The sequence below is a fragment of the Papaver somniferum genome, unplaced genomic scaffold (genome assembly GCF_003573695.1).
Source record: "Papaver somniferum cultivar HN1 unplaced genomic scaffold, ASM357369v1 unplaced-scaffold_92, whole genome shotgun sequence".
NCBI classification, from domain to species: Eukaryota; Viridiplantae; Streptophyta; class Magnoliopsida; order Ranunculales; family Papaveraceae; genus Papaver; species Papaver somniferum.
In genome coordinates, this window is record NW_020652304.1 from 599,213 (window position 1) to 610,087 (window position 10,875).

The following is a 10,875-nucleotide window of genomic DNA, read 5'->3' on the forward strand; positions in this document are numbered from 1 at the left end:
ATTTTCATCACTCAGTTTCGTTCCCAATAACTCAATTTCGTTCACAGGAATTACCTTGAAGCTCACGGTCCGTGCGACTCATAGTGGATATGGGTTTGATCAGAGGGTAACCAGGCATTACAAAATGATTTGTAAAAGTAAATTTAGTCAATGCTTCCCCCTATATACATGTCAATAATATTAGCTTTCCCCTTAAAAAGCTTTCCCCCTAAACAAATCAGCTTTCCCTATAACAAAAATCTTAGGATTTTCAGTTGTACTTTGATTAATTAGAATACAATTTTGATCTTTCGTTCTTAGATTTCCTTCAAAACAAAGACTTTGAAAATTAAGATGACATCTTAAGTCTTAACAACAATACTTTTTAATTTATTTCTTTTTAAAAAGAAAGAAATTCTAAAAAGTTTGAGAGCCATGCGCCATCTATGTTGTCCACACTCCACAGCAGATAGGACTTTTGTAATTAAAAGTGTAGCAACTTTTTTTAGACCGTCTAATCTGAATGTTGCCCTCTTATAGCATTCCAATTTAATCTTTTTTAAATTAAATCATTGATATTATCAAAATCCATATTTATAGAGAGACTCTCTGTTGAATCTTCTAAAGGTTCCATATACAATTTACCTATCATTATTCCATCGAAACTCAAAACCTCAAAAATATAAAATCCAATCGTTTTACAATCAACTTGAGCTTCAAGCTCCGTAAAGGAACTGCTCCAGATTACAAAGGGGAAATCAATTAACTCCAGATAAAATTGCCTACATTTTAGTAAGCAGCCTAGTTGCATATCAAATCAAAATTTCCTCTTGGTCAAGTACCAAACAGGTATAAGCCTTTACATAATACTCCAAGTCCCTCATTCTTAACTGTTTTGTTAAATCCCTTAATAAGAGAAATAAATCAACAATCAAAATTTATTAAGAAATAGAACCGACAGTTCGATAAGAAGATTGTCACTTATGTATAATCAAGCAATAATGTAATTAAATGAAATTTCTTTCTTTGAAGATGGGGCTAAGAAAAAAATACCTTTATTAGATGAAACCTAGGTTTCAATTTCTGTTACCGAAATATGTAAGTTCAATATAATCCTAATACATACTTGTTTTACAGCTAACGAAGACAATATCCTCGCCTTTAAAGAACTCCGAAGAAGCTTAAGAGATAAAAGAGGAACACGTCTTGATCAAATCGGAAGCGTAAACCTCTAACCAAGATTTCTGAAATAAGAAAACCGCAGAAGATTCTGTAGCGAGTAAACCCTATACTTTCCGCAGGTAGTTTCAACCTTCAAAGAAACATAGTAAGATTCCATATATTAACACATTCGTAATACGAATTGGTAAAATCGTAAGCTTCCTGACCATCAAGTAAAAACTCCATCTGTATGATTCCGACCACCGGATCATGGTCCTCGTTAAATCTTGTCCGTCTAATGACTCTTAAGTTCGACTCTCCAAAATTTCTCATCTTTATCACAACCAGTAGTGACAACACCACTACCACTAATCTGGCCTTATTGGCTTTATGTTGGCAAGGGTGTTAAAAAAACGTCACTGGTGCATCAGCAGGCTTACACAAAACCACATAACATGCAGCTGCAGTTGTTTCAAGAACACCTTTCAAGCAGGAAACTCAAACATGATTTCTTCATATCATTTGCCACTCAATTATCTCAAAGAAAAATAAACTGAGAAAATAAAAAATAGCACCAATGGAAATCAAAACTGTGTCGACAGTAGTTAGCTTATTTATTCTTTAACTGAAGCTTTATGTTAAACCATGTTTACTGTTTGCGGAGAATGGTAGACCACTTGGCTTGAACAGATACAAAAATCTCACCCAAAATTGCTTACCTTCAATCAAGATCACACTTCAATTTGGGTCGTCTACAGCCAAAGCAAAACTTAAGAACTGAAGGAAATAGAAGAGATATTTGGTACATTTTTGTAGAAAAATCCACAACCCAAGCAAGCACACTTGAAAAAATCCCAGCAACACGCTGTCAAGCACCAATATGCCCACCTGTACATCCAGCGCAAGTGCACTAATTAATTTCTCGATAAATTTCAGACCTTATGAGCACTTTCTAAAATTTTAAAAACTTTCTATACAAATACAAACAATCCGATCGAATTAACCCATTTAAATTGACCCATAGCTAAATTTAAGTTCCCCGTGTTCTCATCTATGGTTGATAAATGTCACTTCTTCCTTAACACTACCGCATTAGGAACATATGCACTTGGTATCATCATCTGGTATCGTCTATGATTAAATGATGGAATTTACACTTGGTATCATGCTCTGCAGGCCTTCATAAATGATGCAACTTTTATGTTCTATACAAATAAATTATAAATACAACGTGTTTAGAGTGTATAGTATTTATTGAAGCTCCAAAAATTGATTGAAAGTTACACCGTTCCAGTCCTTCTCCTTCTAAGCTTGGATTTTAGAGGCCAAAGTAAAAACGAAAATGACTTCCAGGTTAAATACACGCAATTATCACTGTACTAATCATGCATGGATCAAGCATATTTTCAAAAGAACATGCGACTAAGATTAACAAACAAAATGGACACAAAATTCTTTTCAAAATTTTCCGTTCAGTTATAGGCCAGTTTTATTTGACGGGAATCTGATGTCTTACGCATTTACGGCAAGTAAAATTTAACCCACGTCCCAAAACCATTCAAACGCGCAGATGTTATCAAGAAAAAAACATCGCTAACCTATAAGTTTAATTTAATGCATGTTAAATCAAACACTCGAGGAATGCAGTTATCAGCAATGTTCTGCGACAAAAATTAGTATCCCTAAAGACTGCAGTATCCTTCCTAACTTTTTTTGGTAATTTTGCACCCACCACGGATCAAGTATTAGTTCATGGTGCCATAAAGAATTTACAACCTGAAAAATAAATATATTCGAACTCCTTAATATATAACACAGTAACTAAGAACCTAAATTGAGAAGTTAAAAAGCACCTAGTTCAGTTGTACTCGCTTAACAATATCACCAACAACTGCAACATAGAAAATCAACAAAAAAATCTAAGAACGCTAAAAAATGATAATTTCACTATTCTATACCTCGCATGCATAAGTCAATTCTCATCATCACGAAGCTCCAAAAAGGATTATGGATCCCCATGACCTCCCGTTGCCGCAACCATCAACACCTATACACGCTTGTGGAATTTGAGAAAAAAAAATCACTTGAAAAAAATCACAAAATCAATTGTTTAACTATTTGAAGAGTGGGAGAGAATGAAAACCCTAACCAAGATCGCGAATAATTCTTCATCATGTATAACCACAAAACATCGCACTACTGTAAAACATCGCACTGCGTAAACAATCTTCAACATCCGCGACCACAAAACAAACAAATCTCATCTTGAACAAAAATAAAAATAAAAATAATAAGATTTCCTTTTAATAAGAAAGTTAAAATGGGTGGAGAAAGAAGCATACAAACGACAAAATCTAGAATTATTCCATGTCTCATTCTCTTATAAATACTTCTTCTGCTGATCTTTGATTATATTGTCCTCACCGCTCATCGTAGGAGGTAAGAAGAAGAAACTGGACTATTTGGTGTTTGGAGTATAATGCTCTCACTGGAGCACGGTAAGAGAATGAACTTGCACATTTGGTGCAGGTTAAATGCTGTTTTCCGGGGATCTAGGATTTGATCAGGGGACTTTTAGTTTTTATCTCTTGAGTCTAGTACTGATAATGGCACATTGCAAAGACCATAACACAAAATAAAAATAAAAATAGAAAACAAATAAAAACACAAAAAATTACCAGATCCATATGTTGCATGACTGCATCATCAGTTCTTGGAACAAAAAACCTATGAGCTGTTTCTGAAGGAGAAGTTTATCTTGAGTTTTTCCATCCACAAATACCACAAAACAGAATATTAAACAGCATCATTGCATGCGTTGATACATTGTCAACATAGTGAGAATTCTGCAAATCAAAAATCACCATTATTATCAACTAAAAAACTGAGAAATGAAAAAGCAAAACCCTAACAAAACACAAACAAACAGAAAAAATAAAAACAACATGAAAATGGTGATGTTTTGGCTTTGCCGTGATTTATATGTATATATAGATCATCCAAGCCTAGAATTCCAAAAAAAAAATATGTCTCGGTTTAGGGGGGAAAATCCTTCTAATTAGTGGTTGCAAATATTGTTTAAAATAATATTACTCAATGATCTAAGAATATCAAGAATTTATTATTTTTTGCTAGTATTTACTTACCAGAGTTTTCTAAGAATACCAAACACCTATACTTACTATGAATACATTATTCTTTTGGAGGATCACGATATTAAGTCTTTAATTATGATATTTTTGTCCAAAATAAAAGAAAATGAGCAAGTAGAAATAGAAAAATATAGTAATATATGGAAACGATAATAAAAGTAATACCGAAACTAATGCTAAAAGAAAAAAGAAAAAAAAAACTAATCCTAGTTTATTGCACTTTTATGTAAATTTTATCTTTCTTCTTAAAATTTTGCTTAATTTCAATCGTTCATCATTACTTTTTGTTAACGATTTTTTATATGGGTATTCCAAATTACTCCTCCTAATGATGTTGTATTATTTGTATTTGTACAGGATTAACAAACCCTTATGTAAATCCTGGAAAGAAGATTTCTCAATCCATGTGTGACATCCACAAATCAGGTATTTTCTTTTAACCGTCAATATAAATTTTGTATTTTCTTTTAATACCAGCTGAAATTATAATTCCAAGTATTTTCTTTTACCCGTAGTTTGGAGTTGTAATTAGGCAGATTTTATTACAAAAACTGTAAATGGACATTGGACATTGGTTCTTTTTTTTTTAATTCATATGGTTGATCTAATTTTATGATGATATCATGATGCACGCTTTATTTAATTTTATCATGATGAAATCGTTTTTTTTTGGTAATGTTTATATTTGTTTCGTTATGTTTCCTAGATTAATAAGATTCAGTAATTTTAGGTAATTATTTTAAAAGAATGTGATTGATTAAATAATATTTCGTGGGCCAAAAGATTCATCATTACTTTATGCTAACGATTTTGTATACGGGTACTCCAAATTACTCCTCCTAATGATGTTGTATTATTTGTATTTGTACAAGATTAACAAACCCTTATGTAAACCCTGGAAAGAAGATTTCTCGATCCATGTGTGACATCCACAAATCAGGTATTTTCTTTTAACCGTCAATATAAATTTTGTATTTTCTTTTAATACCAGCCGAAATTGTAATTGCAGGTATTTTCTTTTACCCGTAGTTTGGAGTTTTAATTAGGTAGATTTTATTATAAAAACTGTAAATGGACATTGGACATTGTTTTTTTTTTTTAAATTCATATGATTGATCTAATTTTATGATGATATCATGGTGCACGCTTTATCTAATTTTATCATGATGAAATCGTTTTTATTTTTATTTTTTTGGTAATGTTTAAGTTGTTTATATTTGTTTCGTTATGTTTCCTAAATTAATAAGATTTAGTAATTTTAGGTAATTATTTTTAAAAAATATGATTGGTTAGATAATATTTCGTGGGCGCAAAAAATTCTATTGACTGAAATTTAAAATGGTGGGGCCAGAATCAATCAGAAGCTCCGATTAACCACGTCGCTCGTAAAAAATCTGTTTTTATATAGAGAATATGTAATCAACTAATCATTAAACATGGCTACGTATTCTTCTTCTTTTCTCCATCTTTTCACGTTGGTTTTACGCAACAGTGATTGTTTATCTTCCTTCCTAATCCTTACTGCTGAGTTCGTAATTGGGTAGATTGTATTGTATAGTCTATATCGGGCAGTTCTATCCTAGACACATCTTCGTTGATGGGGTATAGCATCTCTCATTCTTGAGGAGTACCCGCAGACTAATGTGTTAAAGACAATTTACTGAGCAGGTGGCTCTGCCCTTGTGTGTCAAGTTCTTGTTTTCAAGTAGTTGATTATTTTCAGTGCAACCAGATTCATCTAATATCTGCAGTTTCATTGTTACGGTTCCAACATATTATTTCTCAATAATTTGTTTTACTTTCATCAACAACTCACTGGCCTCATATAGTTTCATCAACAGACAAACATAAATTTTTGCCAAGCCGTATTTGTGGATCACTATGCCCTTGCACTTATTGATTTCTTAATTTGCCGTGCCCTTTGCTTAATGTCAAGTGTGTGTTCTAACCAAGTGAGCTATAGAAATGTCTCCTTCTGTTATTTTGAGAACTTGTTGTAGTTAATGTCTTTGCGTAACCATAGAAATCCATACGCATCACAACAACTGATTTGGCACTGGATATTGCATATTTGCTATGGCTCTCATTTTTCCATATAAACTGTCAGTCAGAGTTTCCGATCAGTTTATACATGGAACCCAAAACTAGGGAAACCAAAACCAATTGATAGACCCTTCAAAACAAAGCTCATAATTTTATAACTGCAAAGGCACAATTAACAAGATCTACATAGTAATTAGAACAATTTTTATTTAAAAAATAAGCCTACAGATCTTGGAGCAAAACTGTAGAGAAATCTATGAAGTATTTTCGGGTTTGTAGACCCTTCAACACAAATCTCTAGAGAACTCTATCTTTCTCTGGAAGGATTCTCTCCTTTTATAGACAAAGGCTGACATGTAAGTATCGTACACGTGTACTCCACTATTTTTGTTAGTAAGTCTCCTAATACTAACCGTACACACGTACTATTACAGTTGGGGTTATCTAAGCACCCACTGATTATCTTCTACGGGACACCCTATCTTTGGGCAGCCTACCTTCATAGCACCATCGTCCGTAGTGACCCCGACTCTGCTAATGGTGACACCGGCTACGGCTCCAGGTCCTCTGTTACCAAAACTCTCTATTCCTCTGTTCCAGCCAATGTCCAACAGCCATTTGTCTCTTATTTTAACTACCTCCGTTAGCAGTTTTGGGCCTGATTACTTCCCCAATTTAACGGATTTTGCAGCAGAAAAAAAAAGGAAAGGAAATATTTGATTTTACATTTATCTTTTTTCATCTACCACTACCAAAATCCTGATATCATCCTCTTCTAACAAACCCGAAAATACTTACCACTCATTGCTTGTGATTAACCATACTAGCAATACTATAGGGGTAGCTATGCTTCTTTGAACAATTATCAACAACGCCCAGTTTTTAGCGGTCATCAACAACACCCAACTGGCTTGGTTGGACTCTTCCAGGTAGAGAACTTGATTCATCTTCTAATGTTCTTGCATTTGAAATAAATAATTATTGGTTTTCACCCTTTTCATGTGCATACTTTAATTGTAGGAACAATAAGCACAGTTACAAGGAGCTCAAACTTTACATAACTCAGATCCTCAAGAGAATCCATGGGAGTTACATTATAGATGAAGTTCTTTATTTTAGCATAAAGAATTCTTCCGTTATCAATATATCGACATAGAAGATCATTCACTAAGAACCTTGATTCAGTTTTTATATGTACTTGTGGTTCCTTTTATTTACTTTTTGTTGGGTGCAATAATCAAAAACAAAGAAAAATCAAATAAGCAAAAGTTATTGATACTTAGCTCCTTTATAATGGAAGTGATTGCTTTGAAGAAACGAACAAGCTCCCCGTATCTCCGCAACAGCAACAAGGCAAAACTTTGGAAAATAGAGTGAGTCACGTGTTCAACACGCTGTCCTTAAGACATTAGCGCCCGGCTACACTCAAGAGTGATGCTATAGCCCTCACAGGACGGATATCTCCAGGATAAAACACCCTAATACACCTACTACTAGCATATGTAGTAGATGCTCAACTTGAGCTTGGCAACTCCGAAAAAAACCGTTAAGGAAAATCGCGAATGCTTAAAAACCGCTATAAAATATTTTCCCTTAGGGGTCCCTCTAAAATATAGAACAACCACTTTCCCATAGATTTTACAAAAGTAGTGAATTTCTTTATATAATTGACAAATACAACTTAAGAAGAAAAACTCCCCGATGTGGGACTAAAAGCTTTATATAGTTTCTTAAAACTACTAAAAATTGGAAACTCCACGATGTGGGACTAAAAAGTTTCATTCACAAAATAAAACAATAAATTATAATTTTTTATTAAAACTTTAAAAAATTATTTTTTTATTAATCGTATTCCAACAATCCCCCACATGAATGAAAACTCAATAAAACATGAAAACACAGATAGATCTTGGTAAATAAACATCCCAACCTCACGATCCAAACAGACTGATCGTGCAAGTGTTGAAATCATACTAGTCATTTCTACGTCCTCTCCCTCACACAAAAGTGTGTTGACCCCAGGGTCATACTATGGATTGCATAAATCATAATAGTATTGAGAGCTTTCATCTTTAATTCTCACATGGTGAGACTATAGGTATCTTTCACCAAAGTGAAAAAGCATGAACTAGTGAACCCTTAGTGACCTTTAGGTCCTAAGTTCCAGTAATACCAAAACCATCAAAATGAAAATCACATAAAAAACGAAGGAAATACCATTTTAGGCAGAGGTGTCCATGAGGTCTTGAACCTTTGCTTAGTGAGATATTACCAGAATTACTTGCTAGAGACAGTGAACTATGTCTTGAACTGCTAGCATTTGATGTAATTCGTGATAACAACCACGGGTGATATCTCCAAGATTGCTGCCAAGCTCGTGCCGTTTTGTCCGTTTTGGCCCTGGACGTATCCTGTTTCTCAGAATGCTCTAGAGAATCAGCTCATATTCTCACAGGAAACGACCCACTTCCTCATTCAGATAGGTGAGTTTCCATAAAGAGTGTTACTGCTACACCCCACTTCAATCTTAAATTGAAACTATAGAACTCATTAAGACTTATTAAAAAGTCATCCTCCACATGCAGTCACACTATCACGTCTACACCATAGGGAAGGGACAGAGAATGAAAATCTCTGATAGTGTTTACCTTTACCCACCATAAATTAGTTGTCTCATTCGAAACCTTGATCATGGGATCTCCAGTCAGCAAGGTTGAGTATCCTTCATGGCAAGTTTAATATATGAGCTTAAGCCCCAACCCCCTCGATGCATTTTTAACTATCTCTTTGTACAAACCTTTCGTCAAAGATTGCGCGATATTCTCCTTGGACTTTATCCAATCAATGGAAATAACGCCGATTGAGATTAGTTATTTCTTAGCTTTAACTATTATAGCTTGGATAACACAATGTATAGATATAGCTGGCACAGGCCTATGCCAAAGAGGAATGTCTTCTAAAAATCATCTTAGGCACTCGGCCCCCTCTCATGCTTTATCTAACGCAATACTCTCAGATTCCATAATGAATTGAGCGATATGTTTGTTTGGAAATCTTCCAACAACAAACCCACATGTTAGAGTGAAACCATATCCACTCGTAGACTTAGACTCCTCTGAGTCAACTATCCAGTTTGCATCATAAAGTCCCAAGGACAATAAGATACCTTTCATAAATCAAAAGAGTATTTTAGGTACCATAATACTCTACTCAGTGCATCTGAATTCTCTTGCTCTGGACTACAATTATATCCACTTAACTTACTCATAATATAGGAAATGTCTGGACTCTTACAGTTCATTAAATTCATCAGACATCCTATAACATTTGAGTATTCAAGTTAAGATACTCCACTACCCTTATTTTTTCTTGAGACTACAAGAATAATCGTACGAAGTACAAGCAGGTTTACAATCAGACTGATTGTATCTCTTAAGCACAACTCAACATAATGAGAACGACTAAGACTTATAAATGTTTGATTATCTTCTAATCCTCATCCCTAAGATTACATCAAAAGGGCCCAAGTCTTTCAAGTCAATGTTCTCATTCAGTGCATGTTTTTAGTGGAATTGATCACATCTATGTTTGTATCAAGCATATCATCAACATACAAGCATACAATTACACAGACATCCTTAACAAGTTACTTGTAAACATACTTGTCAGATTCATTAATTTAAATCCACTATCCATTATCACATGATTAAATTTTCCATGTCACTGTTTACGTGCTTATTTGAAAACCATACAAAGTTTTTTCAAATTACAAACTTTGTATTCACAACCTTTCACTACAAAGTCTTCAGGTTGATCTATGTAAATTTCTTTACCTAATTCACGGTTTTAGAAAAAGCTGTCTTGACATCCATCTGATGTATCTCTACGTTCTTTATGGCAGCAATAACAATTAGTATCTCAACGGAAGTAATTTCCGTCACAATTGAATTGGAATCAAGGAAATCTACACCTTCTTTTAGTTTATAGCCTTTAGCTACCAACTTAACTTAATATTTTTCCACAGTTTCATCTAGCTATCGTTTCCTCTTAAAGACTCATTTACATCCCATGGTCTTACAAACTGGAGGTAAACTAGCAAGCTCCCAAGTCTGGTTCCAACGGACTGAGTCCATTTCACTAAATGAAGCTTCTTACCAGAATGGAGTTTCAGTAGATATCAAGGCTTCTTTACAAGTCTGTGGCTCGGACTAAGCTAGGCATGTTATGAAGTCGGTTTCATAAGAAGTCTCAAGTCTAATTATTTTACTTCTCTTAGGCTCAACATCAACTTCATCTTCCTTTAAAATAAGTTCTGACTATTTGAAAATAAATCTAGGGGATCAACAACACATCTCTAATGAGGTACAGGTTTAGAATAAACATGTTCAAAGAACTCAGCATCCCTAGATTCCGTAATAATATTCACACCAATGTCAGAAAAAATCAGAACACACAACCAAAAATATATTTGTAGAAGTATACTCAATATACCCTATACGAAAACACAATCAACATTTTTGGTTTCAATCTAGTTCTTTTA